The sequence below is a fragment of the Epinephelus fuscoguttatus genome, linkage group LG5, assembly GCF_011397635.1.
Source record: "Epinephelus fuscoguttatus linkage group LG5, E.fuscoguttatus.final_Chr_v1".
NCBI lineage: Eukaryota > Metazoa > Chordata > Actinopteri > Perciformes > Serranidae > Epinephelus > Epinephelus fuscoguttatus.
In genome coordinates, this window is record NC_064756.1 from 43,452,133 (window position 1) to 43,476,491 (window position 24,359).

At 41.5% G+C, this 24,359-nt stretch overlaps 1 protein-coding gene across 6 annotated transcripts in view; it reads right to left on the bottom strand.

The window, feature by feature from the left end:
- Positions 1–16,858, bottom strand: part of fat3a (FAT atypical cadherin 3a) — a 391,610-nt gene extending 374,752 nt beyond the window's left edge. For all 6 annotated transcript variants that reach the window (XM_049576723.1, XM_049576721.1, XM_049576720.1 and 3 more), the window contains exon 1: positions 16,702–16,858. The gene's annotated coding sequence lies outside the window, so the exon portion shown is untranslated. The remainder of the gene's footprint in view (positions 1–16,701) is intronic.
- Positions 16,859–24,359: the final 7,501 nt, after the last annotated feature.

Below are 24,359 nucleotides of genomic sequence, written 5' to 3' on the forward strand. Positions count from 1 at the left end.
GTTTCCAGAATATCAGGCACATTAACAATGCAATAAATACCCCCCCTCCAAAAAAACACTATTCAATGCAACTATCTGCAATCAGCACATAAATGTATCTCTATATCGACTGTCCCGTCACATCTGATGTCAGATCAAAGGGGATTGACACCGTTTGGCACATTTGGCACGCGTAATGGAAACCCAACCTGATTTGATTAACACAGCTGCAAACTAATGAGTTCACATCCCTCTCAGCCAACCACAAACAGCCACAGCATCAGATAGGGAGTATATATTCAGCATCTGTCATCTCAGAAAAGTCAAAAGAAAAGAAACAGAGTGAGACTGCGAGAGAGAAAGAGAGCGCGCGCGCCCGAGAGAAACCCAGCATTGATTTACGATTGTGGTGACCTCCTCCCAGGCTACCTTTGCATCATCAGCCCATGGAGGTCTGCTCGCAGTTCCGTATATTCGGACACTGCGAGCTTGGACCTCCCGGACCAAAACATCAGTTTCCTCCTGGGAGAAGTTTGGCCGTCTGACGCTGCTGCTCTCTTCTGCCATGGCGAATTGAGTAAACTCTCGGCGGCAAATTTAAGGGTGAGGAGAGGGGCTCATTTGATTGGTGTGATGTGTGTAAAACCCACTCCACGCCTTCTCTCCTCCCTCTTTCCGACTTGCGTAGGTAGGAGGGATGGAGGTGGGAAAGAGGAGTAGCTGCGCCAGGCACACAGTGTACCAAACTTGCAAAATCCGCCTGGCCACACCCAGTTGGCGAAGCGCAGTTGCGCTGCGCCCCCGCCACGCCCAGTCTGCGAAACTAGAGCCCATTGATTTTAAGGTTTGTCTTGGTGTGTCTAAAAATTACAATCCAAGGGGTTCAAACCCTGAATTAAGCTACCAGAGCTCATCAATTTCTAAGGGCCAGAAAGCACCAACCCGAATGAATAATCAAAACACTAAACCAATTACACATTCAGACACTAACTCACTCACTTTTGTCTATCTCTCAAACACTTCCCTCAGAAAAAACAGAGAAGAATGATATATGACTTATTGCAAACATTACAATCAGTGAACCCCCCCCTCTCCATCGCACAATAAACGGACATCTGTGGATAGCTGTGGTTGAGTGAAGAGAAAACACGCTCCAACAATCATAGCAATTGTTTGTTTTTTTTCTGATTTTGTTGAGACGTGAAAGAAAAAGGCAGCAACAGAGTTTATATCTCAGTTCATGGTTGAATTTACCTTCAACACCAAAGCTCATCAAGTGTTCCCCCTAATGAGCTATCGATTTCCAAAACGCCACCACGCTCTGCTTTAAACACAAAATTTTTCCATTTCCTGCCAACAACGTCTCTCGCTCTGAACAATAACATCCATCAAAAACGGGAAGGGATCCGGCCACTGCAGGGGCCGGCCAATTGGTGAACACCTTCAGCAACAAACCAGAAATTGATTGAGAGGTTGGTGCTGACAAGCAGTTCTGCTCAGAAGACAAAGAGGCAAAGTCAAAAGTAGTTTGGCCCACACTGTATCACCAAGCCAACCCACAGTGCCACACAGTCTATTTGTTGTAGTCAGCAGCAGCTCTGCCTGCTCTCCACAGCTCTGCAGCAAAATTCAACCTTTTTCTGAAGGCAGAAATATGAAGACCTGTCTGTATTTTTTCTCAACAGGTGTCATTCTCTGTTTTTGTGCATCTCAATGAGTGGGTGATAAGAGTCTCTCCTAGCCGGTAAATGATGCTACAGAGAGACTTACTCCACTGAGACGCAGCTGTTTCTTCTGGACTTTTCCATTTCACAGGCCTTTCAGCATAATTTAAGAGTACAGTACACCACTGAGGAGCCTAACTTATTACAGGAATACATTTCTCTCAAATAATAGGAAAGGTTTTTTTAACACAAGAAAAATGCAGCTGAGCTTTAGTGAGCCTTATAGTGCTCTCTGATTTGTTGATGTCTGACTGCGAATAGTATAACAGGCTTGGTCAGGCCTAGATTCCCACTCTGCAGTGTTCATTATATGATAGTGTTACAAGCTTTCCATGAGTATGGAACTACATAACAGGTTGAAGAATCTTTCAATTTGAATGCTCAGTAGAATTCACTGCAGTCTTCCCATATCATTATGTTTTAATGCTATATTGTAAAGGTGATATTTTTAGTTGAAGGCTCTTATAGGCCCTGTTCACACCTGGTATAAACATGAACCTTGGGTGATAAGATCACAAGTGGACAGATTTAAGTATGAATGCACCCAATATGTCCTCAATGTGTCTTGAGATCTGATCGCTCAGACCACGTTTGGAGTCAGTCTGGGCAACATATTAGGGTCGGGCCAGTGTAAAAATGTTCACAACGGTTTGATGTTAAGTCAAACACCAGACAGGAATGGTAAACTGAATTTTACCACCAGATCAAATCACACTTGACTCAGCAGCCGCTCCTGAGTGGAACATAGTGACACCATGCACCATGACTCCCACCAGCAAACAAGTGTCCAACTATCACATCGCATGTGGCATTGGACCTCTCTGTCCATATTGATTGAATATGCACTTCTGTTCCGTCATGTAGACACACCAAAATATCAGTTGTGTCCACAAGATCAGTCTGGAGACAACAACTTAAAAAATGGCCGAGTAGCCTGTCTCCTATTAGGGGTGAGTCCATGTACACGTTTATACATTTACACGTGTTTGAGATCATAAACGGTTATGAAAAATTAGTACGCGAAAAATGGGGGATTTTTTAGGGGGGAGGGGGGTGATGCTGGTTGTTGAGGTCAGTAGCCTACGTGCTCTGTTCTATTAAAACGGCGCGGTCATTAAGGGGGTCGTTCGCCAGTGGGTTACAATGAGTACCGGGCCATCAAATCACAGCATCCGCGGTGAGAGGACATGGAATTGTTTGCGCTTTTACGCACTGGTTGGTCGTGAAGTGGTGCACATGACTTGTGCGACGAGCACGTATCTAAAACAGGTAATACATCTGGCTACATCTTTCTCACATCAAATATCCATGATCGCCTCGACTCGCGTGCGTAAAGGCGCCCACAATTCCGTGTCCTCTCACCGCGGATGCTGTGATTTGATGGCCCTGTACTCATTGTAGCCCACTCTTATAAGACCCAATAATAACAATAATAATAATAATAATAAGTTACTGTGGACCTATATGCCATGCTTTTTAATAAAACTACCAGAGGAGTTCACTGAAAAACTGGTAATGTCAGCCTGAATTACTCGCGTACATCCCCGGTGAAAATCGCTGACATGCATGGGAAATACAGCTTCTACAGGCTCGCCATAGCTTACTGTCAGGACTCAGAGACCAGAATTCGGGATGGCGGACCATCGGAATGGCGATATTTTGGAGTGGCGGCCTGTAACTGTTGGTTAAATGGCTCTTTCGGTAGGTATTCGGATAACTGGGGCTTTACTGGTATGATGCAATAGCATCACCCAGTGGTGAAACCCGTGTACACGGTACGGGAAACCTCTGTTACTGAAGGACTTGGTAATAAATTTAATGACAGAGGAATCATTTCCTTAAATTTTGCGACAGCACTATCTGATAAACATCTAGTATAGTAACTGTTGCTGAGTGGCGTGTAATCGAGTAAAAAGAAATCAAAAGTAATCAAATAATGATCCGATAGCGAGGGATTCTGTGGAAAGACTGTTAGGTTACCAATTTCAATTCCATACGTCAGAACTAGATCAAGGGTATGGTTAAAACAATGAGTGGGTTCATGTACACCCTGACTGAAGTCAATGGAGTCTAATAATGAGATAAACGCGGTAGCCAGGGGGTCATTATCAACGTCGACATGAATGTTAGAATCGCCTACAATAATAACTTTATCTGATTTAAGAACTAAACTGGATAAAAACACTGAGAATTCAGATACAAATTCAGAGTATCTTTAGTATCTTTAAGCAGTGAAAGTTATTATTTATTTCTTTTTACTTGTAGGCTAGATTTGTTTATATATGCTACAGTGATTTGTTTTCCACTGTATTTAAGTGTTAAATAAAGTGTAATAACTTAACAGAACTTTAAAGTGCGAGCAGTTTACTTGCATTTGCAACTAAAAATAGTTTTGTGTGAGCAAAAGAAATCATTCAGGAGCACGCTGTGCGAGTACAGATTTCAACCAGCAGCAGAAACGAAACGCGAATCCTGCCAGTTGTGGGTTGAAAGAGGGTCACAGACAGGAATACGGCAAAGCACTATGGCCACCGCAAGGTAACGGTTTACTGGCGACCGAGAAGCCCGGCTCCAGGTCCAATAATTTCCTCTTTGTTGGTGTCATGACTGCCCAGAAGTACCTGAACAGCTGAGTCGTAGCAGCACACAGGTATGTGACGTGTCAGAGGGGAAACGAGCTGTTCACATTTCTCTCTTTGTGGCAGGTAATGGTCCACAAACCTCACCACACTTAAGGGACTGTTCTTAACTTAGAACGTCTTAGCTGGTTGATTTTTATTTTATTTATTTTATTTTGATCCCCCCTGTAGCCACAAATATTTTTCCTTGAGCTTTTCGAAGTGACTGGTGGAAAATGCATGACCCTTCACCATGAATTAGACTTTTAAAATTTAGCTGAGTTCATCCGATGAACTAAGCGTGCCTGGCGACCCAACTACAAAATCCAGTGGACTAAAGACATCCTTTGTGTCTAATAGTAGAGCAGTAGGCCCAGTGTAGCCCTGTGTGTGTATGTGTGTGTGTGTGTGTGTGTGTGTGTTACCACACAAATGCCCTTGTATTTTGTTGTTTTCCTATTAAATGTGTTATTTACAATTTTCAGTGTACTAAATTTCTTTCTGTGCTCCTAAATTTGTTCAGTTAGGAGCACATGTGCTCCTAACTGAACAAGGTTAGCGTAGAGCCCTGGTTAACAGAAAAGACTGGTGTGGGTCTCTTCATTTTTAATGCAGTTAGTTATAATTACATGTTAATCACCTAGTGATGCTGTTTTTGAAGTATGAATAAGTCAGTAAGTAATTTATTCCACTGAAATATCATTGATGTATTACAGAAAAGTGATTTATCTTTTCACAAATGACAAAAGGCACATCTGCTTAATTTTTGCTGTGGTATCGTGATACTACTCAGAACTGTGATACTTTCACTGGTACCGTACCATGGGTCCCAATTTTGGTACCGTGACAACACTACTCTAAACAGACGTCTGAGTGTGGACATGTGGACCTATACAGGCACCAAATGTAGAAATAGAACTGCAGTCCGTTTTGTAATGTATATGGCACTGGACTGACATAAGCCCCTTTTACACTGCATCTTCAGGGCAGGAATTTCATGCCATTATGCTACCTTGCCGTTCTGTAAAAAAGGTAGAATCGCAGAACAGGGGGGTTGTCTCGCCTTTAAACCAGCATCGGAAGTAGTAACAAAGATAAAACGATGTCAGTAAAAATGGAACAGGCAGCAGGATGGGACCATGGGCACCACAGGTGTGATGTTTTGACAATGTGTCATGTGTGAGACCCACTGTGGGAGATTTAAAAAGTAGATGTTAGCAGCTAGCAGCTAACTCAAAGAAGAAGGACAGCAGCTGGAAATGTCCACAAATTGAGAAAACAATGAGAGCCAGGAGCTCCTTACCCTCTGAGCAGAGGACGAGATCATATAACAGGGATGGTAAATGATTGTAACTGCCATGTTAATGCCATTGTTATTGTTTAGAAAGTGTTGCCGAAGTGTATGTTATATGTCACACTAGAGGTCGACATTGTGGTGTTACATGTCATGCCAGTCAAGCCTCTTTTGCTTCAGCGATGCTGTAATGCTGTCTAAGATCACACACTGGAGCAACATGATGCCGCCGTGGTTTGGTTCTGTGTAAAAATGCAAAGGCAGCATAAAGGAGGGACCTCATAGCCAACCTATAGCACCACCTCTGCGTAATAAGGTCAATAGTCATCCTAACAAAAACTCTTCAGTCAAAGTCACTGTAACCAAAACAGTCATGTTTTGTGTGCTGCTAGAGACAGAAAACAATATTTTGCTGTCAAAGCAAAAACTGACACAACAGAAATGTGTTTGCATATTTCTCCTCCTGTTGATGTTGCCCAAATGGCGGCAGATTTTCTGATTGACACCTCTGGCCTGCAGCTCTGCAAGTGGCTGGACCACATGCCAAAACTAACCCACCACATACGGGATCAATACCCATCTGGTCTGGCAGCGCAGAGTGCCAGGGATACATGGCAGGCATAAAGGAGCATGTAAGGGCACTGAAGACGTCCCCGCTGTGTGTGCACTGCCACATGCTGCACTCTATCTAGGTGTCTAACATTACCAGAAATTAACTTTAATAGGCTGCTGCAATGGTTACAAAACAAAAGAGAGAAAGAGCCAAACAAATGGAGTGATTTCAACACTGTTTTGAAACTCATAGGATATAAAAAATAAGGGTAAGTGGTGTAGAAAGTAATGAGGGTTAAGGCAAAAAAACCAACACATAAATGTCAAAAGATATGGGCACTTGACAGTATGACCCCACTTCTCGCCACACTGTGTAAGCACAGTGCCTCCTGCTCACGGTCCTACCCGTTGACGACTTAGAGCTGGATTATCGGCACAATTAGACACACCTCCTGGCCACCTACAAGATCCCTTTACTGCCCTCTTGTTGTATGCACATGCATATCGAGCTAGCAGAACAGGAGCTGTACCTCCTGCTCACATCATACACATACAGACAGGTGGAGTGCTACTGTGGGACCTGCCCTCTACTTTATATGGGAATACCACAGGTGAGTGGAAGAACTGGTTACCCTGCAGTCTCAAAACACATGCCTGCTTAAATAATGATTCTCCATTCATATTAGCAGAAGTACAATTATTCACCAGTAATGACTTGTGTCAGCAGTCACTGTGGCTTGAGGGAAAGAAATGTTTAATTGATGTTTTCTGCACACACTGGCAAGAACTTCTCTGTCTTTGCATGTGCATGTAAAAAGGGGACTCCTGGCACTGTGTCAGCTAATCTGACACAGTAAATGAATAGCAGTGGACATGATTTAACATCACAAAGAGCTTACTGTGAATTTATTCTGCTGGGTGATTAGAGTGCTGCCATAGAAAAGGGGCTCCTTTTGAGGACCGATGTAGTAATTAATGTGAACCTGGTGGACTCAGAGCTTCATTTCCAGGTGAGCCATGGTGTGGGAAAGAAGAGAGTGTGAAGACTGCTGCTTGCAGGTAACTTTTCTGGCTTAAAAAAAATAAAAATAAAAAAATAAAGACACAGCAAAAATGTTGTATGGCGTAATGTTGTAACATGGCCACAATTTTAGCATCTGAAAACCTTCATATGCATAATCATTAAAAACATTAAAAATACAAGGGGTTGATGAGAAATGAAATGTTTTTTTTAAGTTATTTATTTTAAATTTCCATTATTTACAAAGCCAAGAAAACAGAGTGTATACATGTGGGGTAATGACACCTCAAACTGCACCTGAAGTAAGTGTTACTGTACAAAGAATTGGTTTCATTACCTGATGAGCTAACTGATTGGCTACTAAGTGCCAGAAAATATGTAAAAGTATGCTACAGCTCAGCCAATGTGGCTCCTCTGCGAGTATGAGTGTTGTCGATAAGACGGATGTATTTGTCACTTACCCTGTCATGTGCTCACACTTAGCAAACAGCTAAGCTTGTAACCAACATGAAAGTGAAAATGAAGCGACAGCCACAAACAAGCCACAGTAATTGTTGTTCATGCAAGCAGGGGTCAATCAATCAATCAGTTTTATTTATAAAGCCCAATATCACAAATCACAATTTGCCTCACAGGGCTTTACAGCATACAACATCCCTCTGTCCTTATGACCCTCACAGCGGATAAGGAAAAACTCCCCAAAAAAACCCTTTAACGGGGGGGAAAAAATGGTAGAAACCTCAGGAAGAGCAACTGAGCAGGGATCCCTCTTCCAGGACGGACTGACGTGCAATAGATGTCGTACAGAACAGATGAACATAATACATTAACAGTAATCCGTATGACACAATAAGACAGAAAGAGAGACATTTTCTAACCGCTTATCCTCTTGGGGGTCGCGGGGGGGCTGGAACCTATCCCAGCTGACATTGGGTGAGAGGCGGGGTACACCCTGGACAGGTCGCCAGACTATCGCAGGGCTGACACATAGAGACACACTCACACTCACACCTACGGGCAATTTAGAGTCACCAGTTAACCTGTCCCCAATCTGCATGTCTTTGGACTGTGGGAGGAAGCTGGAGTACCCGGAGAAAACCCACACTGACACAGGGAGAACATGCAAACTCCGCACAGAAGGGCTCCCACACCCGGGATTGAACCAGGAACCCTCTTGCTGTGAGGCGACAGTGCTAACCACCACAACACCCTGCCACCCTTAGCTTACAACAACATTAATTACAGTAATAATATTATAATATTATAATAATAATTACGGCTATTGTGGTACAAGAAGTTGAAAGTATATATTAATATCTGATAGTATACATATGGGTCACCAGGGTAGAGCCCTGCGCTGGAGCCCGAGGCCCGAGGGGCCCGAGGGGCCCGACAGCCTGACAGCCTGACAGCCCAAGGGCCGAGCTTCAGGCCAATGACCACATCATTACCTCGAACACGGGCCGTGCTCGGGCTTTTTTTTTTAACCTGCCAATTAGAGAGGTGTGTGTTTGTGTTTAACCAATTTAAACGGCAACACTTGAACGCAGCAGCCGCTGTGCCTCTCCCTCTCCGCTGCACCTCACTCATCATATTTTACTGATCCCATTTGCGCGTCCAGCCCACAGGTCCTGCCACAAACATGGACAACATAAAGAAAAAGATTGAAGATGGTGAACTTAAGACGGTGAGCAACACCAAGGGAAAAGCTCAGTACTTGACAAAGTTTAAACTTGTTACAACCCTTCAAAATGAGCCTCCCTCAGTTGTCTCCACCGTTCAAAAGCTGCACGGATGTTGATGTCTGGTTTGTCCTCTTGCTTTATCCAAAGCCTTTTTCGTCGCAGCCTTTTCTGCCTCCGACTTTCTTTTCTCAGCCTGTTTAGCGGGGCAAGCCGTTACAAGTAACGATGGAAGTGATAATTTTGGCTGCATTTTCTCTGCCATTGTGCAGCAAACTCCTGCTAACTCAGTATTTCTGCTGAGGAGTGTGCTGAGTATTTCCGGCAAAGGTGACACATGATGAGTGCACGCAGGGAGGAGGGAGGGAAGGACAGAGGGGGAGGAGGGCAGGACGAGACATAAAGGCATCTGATTGGTTCTTTCCATTTGCACCGAATGGCAGGGTTTTTACAGGCCTGCAGCTGCCACAGAGGTCAGATTTTTTTCATTCCTTTTTCTGAACACATTATGTATTGACTACTCTCAGGGTGGAAGGACCATTTCACCCAATATAAGAAGAAGTGTTTCTGAACAGGATTACCAACTATAACTTTAAGACATAAGATTTTAGCTCGACCAGACTGCAACAGCAGGGCCTGCCCTATATAAACATGAATATCTGACCAGTGGTGGACAAAGTATTCAACGACATGACTTGAGTGAAAGTAAAGATACTCTTGGTCAAATATTACTCCAAAACAGTCCCTTAAGTGTGGTGAGGTTTGTGGACCATTACCTACCACAAAGACAGAAATGTGAACTAGAGTTGGGCGATCTTGTCCATATCCTATCATCCTATCGCCATCTAGTGAAATCGCCGATGAACGATGTCATTGCCAGGGGGTGTCATTACGTGTCGCCGCTGAAACGTTCACTTATAGCCTCTCTTTGGCGTTTGAGCAGCTTTATAAAGCTCTTGAACATGTAATGGCTCCTTAATTAGCAAGTTGACTTTACATAGACGGCATATCTTTTCAATTTCTCCTGACATTGTGTTGTTTGGTTTGTTCACCGCTCCGCGACATGCGCATTAAGGCCCGAACATACTCGGGCGGAACATACGCGGAACGGACTCCGCGGAGGTCCGCGTGGACTCAAAGCGAACGTCCGCAAGCCCTGTGCACGCAAAGCTAAGATTTTACGACCGCGCGGACTCCACTCCATGCACCAGTGACTGCTCAGCATGTATTTTTCAAATCGCAGGGATTTTTCACGGACATTTTTACAGGAAACTACAACGCGGAAGTGCGCTCGACTATGAAAGCCCGAATGACTGCGGACATTCCTCGCGGAGTCCGCTCCGCTTATAGTACGCCCGAGTATGCTTGTGTCGAGCGGGCGGAGGCGTTGATCTCCTCCCCCCCACCCTCCGCTCTCTCACTAAGCAGCCTCCCTCTGTCTCCTCTCACTCAGCCTCGTTCAGCCTTGATCTCGTCAGCATGCTCCACACACGCTGTGTCTCCCCCCACACCTCACGATTGCATCGTCATATAAAAAAGACATTGTGAAATAACCCTTCTATCGCCGATGGCCGATCGGATCGCCCATCGGCACAACCCTAATGTGAACGGCTCATTTCTCCTCTGACACGCCACATACCTGTGTGCCGCCATGGCTCAGCTGTCCAGGTACTTTTGGGCAGTCATGACGCCAAGAAGAGGAAATTATTGGACCTGGAGCAGGGCTTCTCCGTCGCCGGTAAGCCGTTATCTTGCGCCGCGGAGCACTATGGCTGCCGTATTTGACAGGAATACGTATTCCTGTCTGTCTGTCTGTGATCCCCGTTCAACCCACAACCGACAGGATTCGCCTTTCGTTTCTGCTGCTGGTTGAAATCTGTGGCCTACTCGCACTTTTGCTCGCTCGCACAAAACAATTTTTAGTCACAAATGCATGTGACGCACTTACGTGACCAAAGATCGTCTCTGCCTGAAATACACATTACTCTGCCAGGAAACCAGCCAATACCAGCATTGTTCTCCAGTAACAAAAACTGCATTTTTCACTGGTAAAAAAATAACTCGCCAGAGTGGCGAGTGGTCTTAAAAATTTACAAGCCAGAGACAAAATCTACCCATGATTGGTGAGTGGCGAGTGTTAGTTTTGGACCCTGCCTACAGATCACTGAAAAGCAAAAGCAAACAGCTAACAAGGTGTGGGTCTATTTCTCCAAAGACGGTGGTGTAGTTGTCAGCAGTAAGTGCGATGCGAAGACAAGCCACGGATATAGCAAATCCAGTAACTTGTTCATTTCTAGAATTGGTTGCCAGTGTATGATAATTAGGGTCCATGTCATTGGTTCGAAAGCCCATTGGTTCGACATCCCATTAGTCCAACTGTCTGTGGTGCTGAACGGCTTCTGGCGGGTGTATTTCTGCCTTGATGGTGCGCCGCAACCGGCTCTGGGTCAGCAGGGAAAGGCTTGAGGCGAAGCAGGCTCACGGCTTATGTGTTTGCCACTTTCTTTTTCATTTTAACCCACACCATGATCTTTTCCTGACCCTAACCAAGTGGTTTTTGTGCCTAAACCTAACCAGACCTTAACCACAGGGCATCATGATGATTTCGGAACGGACTTCGGAACAATGAGTTTAATATGGTCGGAACAATGGGATGTCGAACCAATGGGCTGTCGAACCAATGGGCAGTTCCCGATAATGTTAAATATTCTTTAATAAAGTTATCTGTTTAAGAAAGTAGCTTTCTAACTGAAAGCAACCATGCTTTTGCATAGTTATATCAGTGCAAAATCAGTGCACAATCCAAACAGAAAAGGTCTATTTTCATTGCAGCTCAAAAACTCACTATATCAGCCACCATATCTGCAATTAATGAATTTTTCTGCTCTAAAACCAATATCGGTTTCAAAAATCCCATATTCGTGGGGCACTAGTCTCAATTCCACAGCTCTGGGAAGACTAACGCCCTCTTCCCATTTTGTGACATGCTGTACCAAGTACATTTCTCTCTAAATCTAGACTGCTGGCACACTGTGTACTATGAAGAGTGACACAATTTACTGATGGTAAACTGACACAGCTTCTTGAAATTGTCTTAGGAACAAGGCCAAATCTAGGTTATGGACTTTCCAGATGCAAAACATGGTGGTTGGCTTTTTGACCACATGCAGACAGTGTGCTAAGAGCAGTGAGCAGGATGACAGTGTGGCCAGGCTGTCACAAACACAAGCAAAAAAACAGGACGATACAGAGATGAGAACAGCAAAGACAGACAATACTTCTGGGCATCTGGACCGACACAACCATCTTTCAACAGCATTCCAGGAGTCGCTGACAATAGCAGGTCCATTCAAACACACACACACACACACACACACACACACACCCACACACACACACACACAAGCCAGTTGCACAAACAGCAGGGACTAACCCAACCCCCCAGTCTGGATGAAGAGGGAGAACCAAAGAAATTCCCCAACTCTCTCCCTCTCCCTCTTTCTCTCATACAGAGAGAAAAGAAGGGGGGGCTGCATAGTGCTGGCATTTGGCACGAACAGACGCTCACAAAGCCCTCAGGAGACCAGAGATGAAGGAAAAGCGAGGGGGAGGGTGGAGGCGGAGGAGGGATTGCAGCGATGCCATTTTCAAGCAAGCAGCCTGTGGAGCAAGGCACTCAGGGAGAGGGAGAACAAAAACGAACGGAGGGAGGGCCTCCATCTCCCTCTCCCCCTTCTCCTCTTCCATGTGGAGGTCAGTGTGCTCAGCAGGGAGGTCAGCCACTGCAAGCAGCGGTGATACAGCAGCTCCTCTGCAAAATCTCATGCACATTATCTGCAGTGATGCAGCAAGAATCTAGATAGGCTACATGCAACTATAAGAGGGTGAAGTCACAAGACTCACATAATCTCATGCCGTAACATCTATCAGTTAAATTGACAATAGACATCAAAGTAAGTTCTGTTAAACTGATGGGAGCAAATCTCTTCAGCCCTGCCAGATCCAACAGTAGGTTTTCATGTTATGCAGCCCAGCACTGGTCTTTCAAAAGATATCAGACATTTCAGGCTGAAGTTTGGAGAAGTGAAATTAAAATCATACACAAGCATGTACATGCTTTACATTTTTGATGAAATGGTGCAGCCAAATAAACATGGTGTCTACTGTTTGAATATTTTACAAAGACCAGAGACATGGAGAAACCTAGGTAAGCCTAGCTTTATTAAAAGAGGTTGAAAAAATGTTAATATAAATCACATTTGAAGAAAAAAAAACTTACTTTCATGTTGTGTATTGTTGGACAGAGATGCTAATGTAATTCAAATTTATACAAAGTCAGCAGAGAGGGAGGAAAAGAAAAACCCGGCAGCATTTTTCCACGTTATTCCAAGATATTTAGCCCCACTGCTAGCCATGTGGTCACCCCATACAAATAAACTGAATTAGCTAATAGCAAAAGTTCCTATGTAGAAGAGCTGTTACAGCCATTTTGCTACTTGGTTGTTGACACTTCTGTATTACTTTTCACTAAGTGGGTGATAATAGCCCTTTTTACACAGAGATGGCGCTATAGAGTCGCTACTAAGTCCCTTCTTTATGTATGTATTTTTACACAGAACTTAACACAGGACCAAACATTTTCAGCACATCATGCTGCTCCAGTGTTGGATTTTAGACAGCATGCCAGCATCACGGAAGTTAAAGAGGCATGACAGGCATGACGTGTAATACCACAGGGTTGGCCTTTAGTGTGACATATAACTTACGCATCAGTAGCGCTTTCTAAACAGAAACATAATTTACCGTCTCTGTTGTACAGCAGCTGATCTTGTCCTCTGCTCAGAGAGTGAGGAGTTCCCAGATCTCATTGTTTTCCTAATTTGCAGATATTTTCGGCCACTGTTCTACTTCTCTGGGTTAGCCGCTAACTGCTAACAGATACTTTTTAAATCTCCGGTGGGTCACACACATAACAAATCCTCAAAACATCACACCCGTCCCGCCCATGGTTCTGCTGTGCCAGCTGTCCCATTAATACAGACGTCGTTTCGTCACTGTTACTTCCTCCAATGCCGGCTTAAAGGTGAGACCGCTCACTCCCCCAGTCCATGATTGTACCTTTTATACAGAACCAAGAGGCAGCATAAATGTATGAAATTCCCACCTTCAAGAGGAAGTGGAAATGGCACAAGTGTCGCTGTCAGACAATGCCCATATCTCTGCTCAACAAAGAGGCTCACTTAATTTTTTTTCCATTTGGCTGCTGATATTTACAATGTGGAGGTGAATACAGCATAAAACTCAGCTTTTGAGATCCTGCATGTGGCCACTGCACCTGTCGCTTGTTGGTTAAGAAATCATTTCAGTGCTATCAGCTCCTAATAACACAACTTTATATATATATATATACACACACACATATATATACACATATATATATATTTTTTTCTACAATTTATATAAAGAAATTACAACAGTAAAAATCTTCATAGAAGCTGTAAGACATATGCTGTACTTTGTTATAGTTGAATGTTTTATGATTTTTTTTTTTTTTTTTTTTTTTACTTTTTAGGCTCAATACATCCTGATCATTTAAATGGAGACAAAGAAATGAAACTCATATCAACCTCTTTGTCTAAATATGGGTACCATGGTGAACATCTTTAAGAACACCATTATGATGGAACCTTTTCTAGCTTGATAATAAAGGGCCTAAGTCCTCACATCATCGCCAGGCTAGCTTCTGTACTATTAGCTTGCATTGAAGGCTGCTGTAACAATAATATTTTATTGTTGTTGGTTTTTTTGTACATTTACAATTTGATACAGTATCTAACACGGTTATGTTCCACAGCTGGATTTTCAGTTGAATGAGGTTTTCTTGAAGTTTAAATTTCACCTCAGCTCTTCTTATCTCACATATGTGTTTGTTCCACCAATTCAATAAAACTACTACTGCAGTGCCTGTTCAGAACATGCCTGTTTGGAACAGGTGTTTGGCCTTTGCTATTGCTGCCTGCAACTTTCTCAAGAACCGCTCATGCAAATAACTTCCCAATCGACACTGCGCTTCCTTGAGTCCTGAACAACACAGCTGCCATGACATGGTTGCCTTCCTTAGCAATATTATGTCATTTGGGTGCAAAAGCTCACAGCAACATTTTATGGCCTCAGTGAAGTCAAATCCAGGTTATTTCCAGTAACAAAAGCATTCATTCAGAGAGTTACATCCCTGATGCTTAAATATAAAGAGATAGAAATAGAGAGAGATAGAATAGAAGAGATATAAATATAAATTAACCATATAGAAAAACACAAGCTAAATGATTATATTTCTTAGTTTGCAATTTTCTTTGGTATTTGTCTAATAAAAAGCCAGTGGAGGTTAGGGAATATCTTCCATTTTTTACAGCAAAAAGGGCCGGTGCTATTGGCTGCAGTGATACACATTAACTGTAGGCCATTTCCAATCAGCCTATGCAAAACAGGTGAAAGAGAAGGAGATGATGAAGAAGTGTTGGGATAAGAGGTGATGAGAAGGAGAGAGAGGAGGAGGTGTTGGGGAGAGAGGTGAGGAGGAGGGGGAGGAGGTGTAACACAGGCAGGCACAGCAAGTGAATAGACAGCTGTATGGTTGGTTGGTTGGCTGCCTGCCTGACTGAGAAAGGTGAGAAGAGGAAGTATCCACGCACTCACACACACTTAGCAGCAGATGTATGCGCACATGTATGTGTGTGCTTGTGGTGTGTGAGCATGTGGTAAACAGGTACGCACAGCGGGGCCATAGACTAAATGTCCCCTTCAGTCTCATCTCAAATCACTGTTTCCTCCATCCTGATGGCTTCTGCAGAGAGCTGGCAGTAAAAATGACAGTTAATGGAGCTCCACCCTGACAAAGCAGCCCCTCACTGACTGCTGGTAACCTTTGTGACGCAGCCTCCCTTTTCACTCACGCACACATCCTTACTATGTAGGCTACATGCACACTTGCTTTCTCTGAATGCCCATGGGAAACTTCAGACCAGCCCCAGTTGTTGCTTCCATCACTCTGTCTGCGGCAATACACATGCACATCTGAACTCTAACATGCCTGCACAGCCATTCAGCCTGAAGGAGTCCCTCACTGTGACAAAGGATATTCAATGATTTTTTCCTAAGTGCTTCCAGCTGATGAAATGGCACACTAATTATAATTTCGTCATTCAGCTCCCAGAGCATTCCTGTGCCATAGGCCTACTGTAGGCTACGATGTTATGGAGGTAATTTCTGGGGAAGGTATGCTTTAAGTGGCTTCTTTTTATCAGTAACAGATAATGAAGTTGCTGTATAATGCGTAATCGATAACGCAGAGATGCACCTGCCTCCATTTAACATGGATGACATGGATGAAACTAAACGTTCCTAGAACTATTGGATAGGCTACCATAATAATGCAGGTTGTAAAGCAAGGAGAAAGCAATGACAGCTCCGGATGGCTGCAGCAGAGACCGGACTCTCTGTTGTCCCATGCAGCTGAAGCTGGAGCTCCGCAGCCCGCTGTTCATCAGCAGTCACCGCTCATTTGTTTTCCCTCCACACTGTTTGCCAGCGCTCAGTTAGCGCTGCGTGGAGCTCACAGCTGCAGCACACCACGAATGGTAGCAGGCCTATTATAGATGTTACACGGCTCGGGTCACCCACCTCGTCTCACGCTATCTTGCAGATGTAAAAAGGAAAACCGTCACTGGCTGTGGAAACCCGTCCCCCGCATTCACAACGCACGTTTCTCCGCACACCTCTAACTTTGCTCCCGTATTTCAGCTGGGACTGCGGTTTTACCCGCGACACTCACCCGGCCATGCTGTTGAATATCCTGATGGAAAAAGTCCGTCCTGCTGAGTACCATCCAAACCAGCAGTGCCGCTCCGAGACTGACGGACTGCTGACTGACTGCCCGCACCGTTCCGCGCTCTCTTAGAACTGCTTGCTGCTGCTGCTGCTTCAGCCGCGCGCTCACGACGGAGTTGGGTCGCGCGCATGAGTGCACAGGGAAAGCGCAGCCTACCGGAGACTCCGCAGATCTTTATTTCTCGCTCTGCCTTTTTTCAAATAGACTGCCTTAACCCCTTCAGAACCCAATTATTCTCCGAACACAAAAACATATTGTAATCGTGGATTTCTTCTTTGAATACACTCACAAATCATTAACCAGAAATGATTAGGGTAACTAGGCCTACCTGACTGTATAATTTTCTGTCTATTCAAATGGACAGAGAATAAGACCGTGAGTAACCACCTAATCGTAATAACGACAATAAATGGTCTTAACAGACCTTTTTTTTTTTCAACAAAAACATGAGTCATCGGTAATTTATTTTTCATTAACGGTTAACTCATTTCAGTGAATGCTTTAAAACACAGTGCATATCTACTGAACAAAACTTAAAACGCAACATTCTTGTTTTTGCGTCACTTATCACAGGTTTAAGTTAAAGATCTAAGACTTTATTATGCTCTCAGTAGATATATTTCTGTCATTTTTTGGTCGCAAATGTGTTAAACGCCGTTTGAGTGAGCACTTCTCCTTTTCCAAGATAATCCATCTACCTGGCAGATGCTGATTAAACAGCATCATGTGCAGTCTGATCACACAACACAATGACACAGGTGTCACAGATTTTGATGGAACATATCATTGGTCTGCTGACTGCAGGAATGTCCACCAGAGCTGTTGTCTGTGAACTGAATGTTCATTTCACTACCATAAGTCGTCTCCATTGTCGTTTTTGTGAATTTGGCAGTACATCTTACCAGCCAATAGCAGTGTGCTTTGCTACACTGTGACAAGTGCGGTGGATAAAGTTTTAAGTTGTTACATTTACTCATGTAGGGCTTGCTAGTTAACTGTCTGGTTTGTTAATGCCACCATGTTATCATGCCACACTGCTTACAGAAAATTAGGAATACTCGACTGTCAGCGTCCACGTTCTGTCTATGGCAAGCCCTTTTAATATTTAACCAGTTGGACCGACTAGCAATTTAGTTTTTATAAGTGGAAAGATTTTGAGCTATAGGCTAGTGGACATTTTAATGTTCATTTAAGATATGTGGAAAACACTTTTCACATGTTACATATATATTCTCACATGTCAAAATTATTTTGACTTGTCAAAATTGATTTACAGAAATCTTTAATTTAATTAAAGGCCTAGAGATCAGTGACTCCTATTTCACTAGTAAGAATAACAATTATCTATCGCTGAATTTCCACACATTGAAAAAGGCCTACCCATTTCAGAGATCAACAATTGCCTTTCCAGTTAGTCTGACCATGGCCGTAGCCAGCTATGAGGTCACCGAGGTCCGGACCTCGGTAAAAATTTCAAAGAGAAAAAAATAGAAGAAGCCCCAAACAACATGGTAAACACATTCACACACCAGACAGCTTTTATTTTGAAACGACACGCAGGAAGTTAACTGATGTGTCGGCAGAAAGTGGAAAACTTGAATTCAGCTGACAGGACGATACTGCTAGCTGACAGAAGAGGTGAGTGAACAGTGTTTCCCATACAATGACGTGTGTGTGTGTGTGTGTGTGTGTGTGTGTGTGTGTGGGCACTGGGGCGTAACTCCGCCATGTGCGTTACAGAGAGCAGTATGGGGTGCCGTTTGTAAAGTGGCTCATGCTGAAAATAACAATAATAACATTTTGCCACATTTAGCTTCAAACAGTGTTTAAAAAAGTATTGTGAATTTTTTAACGTCACCTTTTACCACATTTACAGCAATATTTGTTAACTTAGAAATATATTCAATAGTTAAATCTAAATATTAAATGTGGCACCTAAATGTTAAATGTTAAATCTAAATATTAAATCTAAATCTAAATGCTAAATCTAAATCTAAATGTTAAATCTAAATGCTAAATATAAATATAAATGTTAAATCTAAATATTAAATCTAAATCTAAATGTTAAATCTAAATGCTAAATATGAATCTAAATGTTAAATGTTAAATCTAAATGTTCTGCGTGAAACTAAATATTTAGCTGATATGCAAATTCACACTGCCGTCACCGGAAGTACCAAAATAAAAGCTGGAGATAGTCAGCCTGTGTTTATAGAATCAAATAACGAATTAAAACCAACTTATCGGGGGAAATGAACACTTGAACATACATTAGCGTGATAATAACTACCTAAAATAACAAGAAACATGTTTGGAGAAATTTTATTTGACGTGTACTTTGAGTTGTTAGTGTCCCTTCGGAGGGATTAACAACCTAAGCTAAGCTAACAACCGTTAGCTCTTAGCCCCGTTTGCAGTGTCTGTAATGACTCATTAACTCTTAAACGGTCCGTGAAAAAAATATTTTTTCCAGCAGATGTCTTAGTTACAACATGATTGAGCTAGCAAAGCAGTTTTGTGTTGCGATGTGTGGTATTTATTCAGTTTTGGGAAATCACAATGTCTAGAAAGCATCAATGGCTGCAGCAGCAGCAAAGCTATATCCTGATAGCATCTGTTAAAAGCCTCCCATTGTCGGATACGACATGAAACTACTCCACTTAGCTCAGTCATGTTGTAACTAAGACATCCGCTGGAAAAAAATATTTTTTTTCACGGACTGTTTAGAGTTAATGAGTCATTACAGACACCGCTAACGGGGCTAACAGCTAACGGTTAGCCCCGCGAATCTACGATAACCATGTTATTAATTTCAGAACATGATTGATGATTCAATCATTATGTTTATAGACTTTACAAACACCAGATTAGTCTAAACGGTGATATAGTGACGTGAAAAATGTGAGATATGCATATATATATATATATATGTAGCTAAACTCCGCTGGTTTTCTACCCGGAAGTATTTGTTAACAACAAGGTGATTCCCTCCGAAGGGACACTAACAGCTCAAAGTACACATCAAATAAAATTTCTCCAAACACGTTTCTTGTTATTTTAGGTAGTTATTATCACGCTAATGTATGTTCAAGTGTTCATTTCCCCCGATAAGTTGGTTTTAATTCGTTATTTGATTCTATAAACAGTCTGACCATCTCGAGCTTTTATTTTGGTACTTCCGGTGACCGGCAGTGTGAATTTGCATATTAGCTAAATATTTAGTTTCACCCAGAACATTTAGATTTAACATTTAACATTTAGATTTAGATTTAGCATTTAGATTTAACATTTAGATTTAGATTTAATTTTAATATTTAGATTTAACATTTATATTTATATTTATATTTAGCATTTAGATTTATATTTATATTTAGCATTTAGATTTAACATTTAGATTTATATTTAGTATTTAGATTTAGATTTAATATTTAGATTTAACTATTGAATATATTTCTAAGTTAACAAATATTGCTGTAAATGTGGTAAAAGGTGACGTTAAAAAATTAACAACACTTTTTTAAACATTGTTTGAAGCTAAATGTGGCAAAATGTTGATGTTATTTTCAGCGTGAGCCACTTTACAAACAGCACCCCATAGAGCAGAGGTGAATTGTAAACATGGGACCATGTAGAGACAGAAATGACATGCCGTCATGTAAATAAGATAAATAACACAAAGCTATTTAGTTTGTTTAAAATAAAAGGACAAGGCCTGTTCTATAGACCTGGATATGAAGCGTCCATAGCACCAAATAATATAATGGTAGTTGCTAAAGAGCTAAGACGAAAAAAATAAAAATAAAAGTCAGCAGCGGTGGTCATATAGTTGCATATAGGGGAAACACTGGCCCTCCAGAGGCAGATCAGTACTTTAGTCATTTTTCTTTTGATTACTGAAATGTTTAACCACCAGTGTTGGGCTTGTTGCTAAAAAAAAATTGAATATATAACTTATTACTAATGACCCTTTTTAAAAGTAATATTGTTACTTTACTTATTACTCCCAGCCAAAAGTAACTAGTTACTTATGTAATATATTACTTTCCCAGTACGCCCCTGTGTGAATCTCAGTACTTTATTTTACATTGTTCCTATTTTCTATTTTCAGTTTCACAAAATGGCTACTCTAAATGAAATCATAGACATAAATCTGAAAACGGTTTATATATACACATTTACTGCAGCATTGTATTGAGTAGTCGTTATATTAAAAAACGCATCGGTATTCCACCTGGTTTTGGAAGTGTAGCGCTGTTGGCAAAGTCATGTTTCAGTTTGCTATAATCATTATAGTGGAAATGTCGCCATATGGCCACTACATGGCAGCATAAGTCAAGCTATAGGCCAAAGTAGGTAAACTGACCACTGAAACTGACAGAGGTGTATGCGCAAGTGCACATGTGAAAAATAAATAGACGGTGCTCTCTGCGATGACGGACGGTGTCACGCTTTTATTTTGTCTGAGTGAATGTAGTTTATTATGGAATAGAAACCACCTTGGTGCACTACACTGATTATTGCAGCTGCGTAGGAGGTCGCACTCAACAAGCGCCCAAACCCCTAGACGCCGCTGAAACAAGACCGGTGAACACCCTATTTGAATGATGGTTATCACCTGACTATCGCGTCCGGTGGATAGTGGTGCTCGCTGCTCACAATAGTAATGGAATATCAGCTGTTCCCTATTGTAACGCATTAGCGAGCTTTCTGGGGGGTAAGTAACTGTAATATTACTGAAATTTAATTAATAACTTGCTACACCCCTCGTTACTGGGAAAAGTAATATTATTACTGTAACACGTTACTAGTAACGTCAGTTACTGCCCAACACTGTTAACCACTAATCCTTAGCCGTATTTTAAGTGTAACCCTTCACCATAACATAGGCCTACCACTAGTGTTTTTATCAGTAAAAACAGAACATTTTTCACACATAAAAAGCACAAAGACGTTGAAATCTAGGCATATTCTGCCATCATAACTTTGCTCTCAGAATTCACCAGATTGATGCCTTTAAATCAAATATATAGCACATTTTTCTCCCAGGGGCCCCCCAACTCCCCTAGAGGGTTATTTATTTGTTGTTGTTGCATTACTCTTGCTAGGCTAGAATTTCATAATAATCACATGCAATAATTCAAACCCTTCTTTCAAAATTATCTTCAAGCATTATAATGTAATGTAATCAATAAGGTCTAGTCAACCTACAGAAAACGTTTGGGTCATTTTGGTATGAGTTTTCAAAAACTGGTTAAAGGGGTCTCTTTACCTCTCACCTCAATATATCTCAGGGAAAATGGGTTTCTAGAGTCCTTACAATAGAAAATCTCTCTCCCTCCTCTCTCTCTCTCAAAAGACCATTATTGTTGTACTAAACCTCCAAGTACATTGGTCTTCTTCTAAATGACCATATTCATTTCGGATATGTAGCCCAAACTAGTATATTAATTTTTGATATGTATGTATGTCACTGAAGATATCTACGATGACAAATAGAAATTCCTTTTTTGATATCTAAAACTCAATTCTAACTGTTACAATGTAATTTCTTGTCATTACAAGTGTATTTCAGATTCCTGAAATGTGATACTAGATATCTGAAATTACATTCTTACTACTTACAGTTCTAAGCGGACAATCATTTAATTTTGACACATTAGTGTTAAATTTCAACTATATCTAGAATTCCATTTATGATATTTGTCGTGGAAGAACAATTGTAGGTATCTTACAATGAACATTGCCACTAATAAGAACTGAATTGCTGGTATCAACATTTCCACAAGTGAGAAACTGACTTGGAATTTGTCCAAATAGTCAAAAATGTCAAAATTTAATCATAGATATCTTTCACTGAGTTTGAGTAGAAGACAATGGTTAAAGTTGACTAGTTGTAATTAAGTTACAGATATCTACAAGGAACATTTCCATAGGTAAGAAATTAATTTTTGATATCAAGAATCAACATTTTCACTTGTGAGAACTGAATTGTAAATACATTTAATTAGAATTGATACTAGTCAAACTTACATTAAGGATAATTTGGCTTGGAATTCTAACTGGTCGAAAAGCAATTATTGATATGCACAATTGCTATTACTGCAACTAATTAAATGTTAAAAGAGCTAGCCATTCTCTGTCAGCCTGTCAGCACCTATACTCATTTAGAGAGAGAGCAACGGCCAATGGGGAAACCTCAACAGTCATGTTATCACCCAATCCAATCAGTGGTGTAACTTCCTCACTCACTAAGTCAGACAGACTTTTGCATTTACAGGGCTTTTTCTTTCATGCAGAAGTCCGACCAAAACTGTATACCGGCAATGACCCACTAAAATACACACCTCCTAACTAAGGTTGTCACAACCCTAGTTAGGAGTGGAAAAAAAAAACTTTTCACTCTGATGATTTACATTAAATCATAGAAAGTTTTAAAATAGTCGTATATTTTTTAACTGACACCTTGATACAGAACTGCTACATCAAAATGTAAGCACAAGTGCAACACTGAAAATAGAATGCACTGAGACAGAAGAATGCAATCCTTGTGCCATCAGTTACAACTAGTAGTGACATCTGAAACAAATATAATAAACAAACAAATATGTTTACAATTTCAGCATGTTGGAAGCATATGTATTTTGAGTTTAAAGGTCTTACTTACCAATTTTATGTAGGCAAATAGGTTTTTTAAAAAAACATCTACAGAGATTTTAGAAAGGTGGTTTGCCTGATGATGGTCTAGTACCAAAACGTCGCAAATAAATTATATATTGCAAGTTAAACCGTGTGCAGAAGTCCTTTTGCAACTTTTTGGTCTTCAAACGCACCTGTCTTTTTTAATAGATGTGCAAAGTGTTTCCTTTGTTCTAGAAAGGTCCAGATAAAAGCAGTGCTCTTTCCAAAGAAGATGATTGTGAATTAATACTTTTGAAATATTTGACAACACCAAATTAATGTTTTGTTTATCTCTGTATGTCTGACATTTGATTACACTCTTCTTCTTGACCATAGACTGTATATAAAGAACAACGCGTCTTTCCCACTGTACAAAAATGAAGCCAAAATATCCCATATGTGGCCCCTGTCATGTTGGACTGCTGACGTTATTTGTAGCCAGAGTCTGTACAGTAGTAATCTCTGCTGATATTGACTTCCCACCTATACACCTGTCCAACTAGCTGTGAACAGTGCCATACCGATTAGCAAACAAAGCTGTCAGTCATGACCTCAATCCTCCTTTTTTTTTTAACATCAAATTAGTTAGAACAAAACTTATCAGAAAAAAACAAACCCTTGAACATACAGCAGAGTGATAATGATAGAAACCATTCTGGGGAAAAATTTATTTTGTGTGTACTTTGAGTTTTTAGTTTGGCAGGGGTTTCACAGTGCTTAAGGACCATCTCCAGAGCCACTCTCCTCCCGGATAAATGCTCATTTCAGCGTCTGCCCAGTTAGCATACCAACACGGCAGCATCAGCTATGATGAGACATAAAACAAATAAGGGTGGAACTTTTATGTCTTGGCACAGTGTTACCTAAAGCTAGCTAGCCATAAGATTACCAGAGATTGTGTTACATCAATCTTGAAACACCAC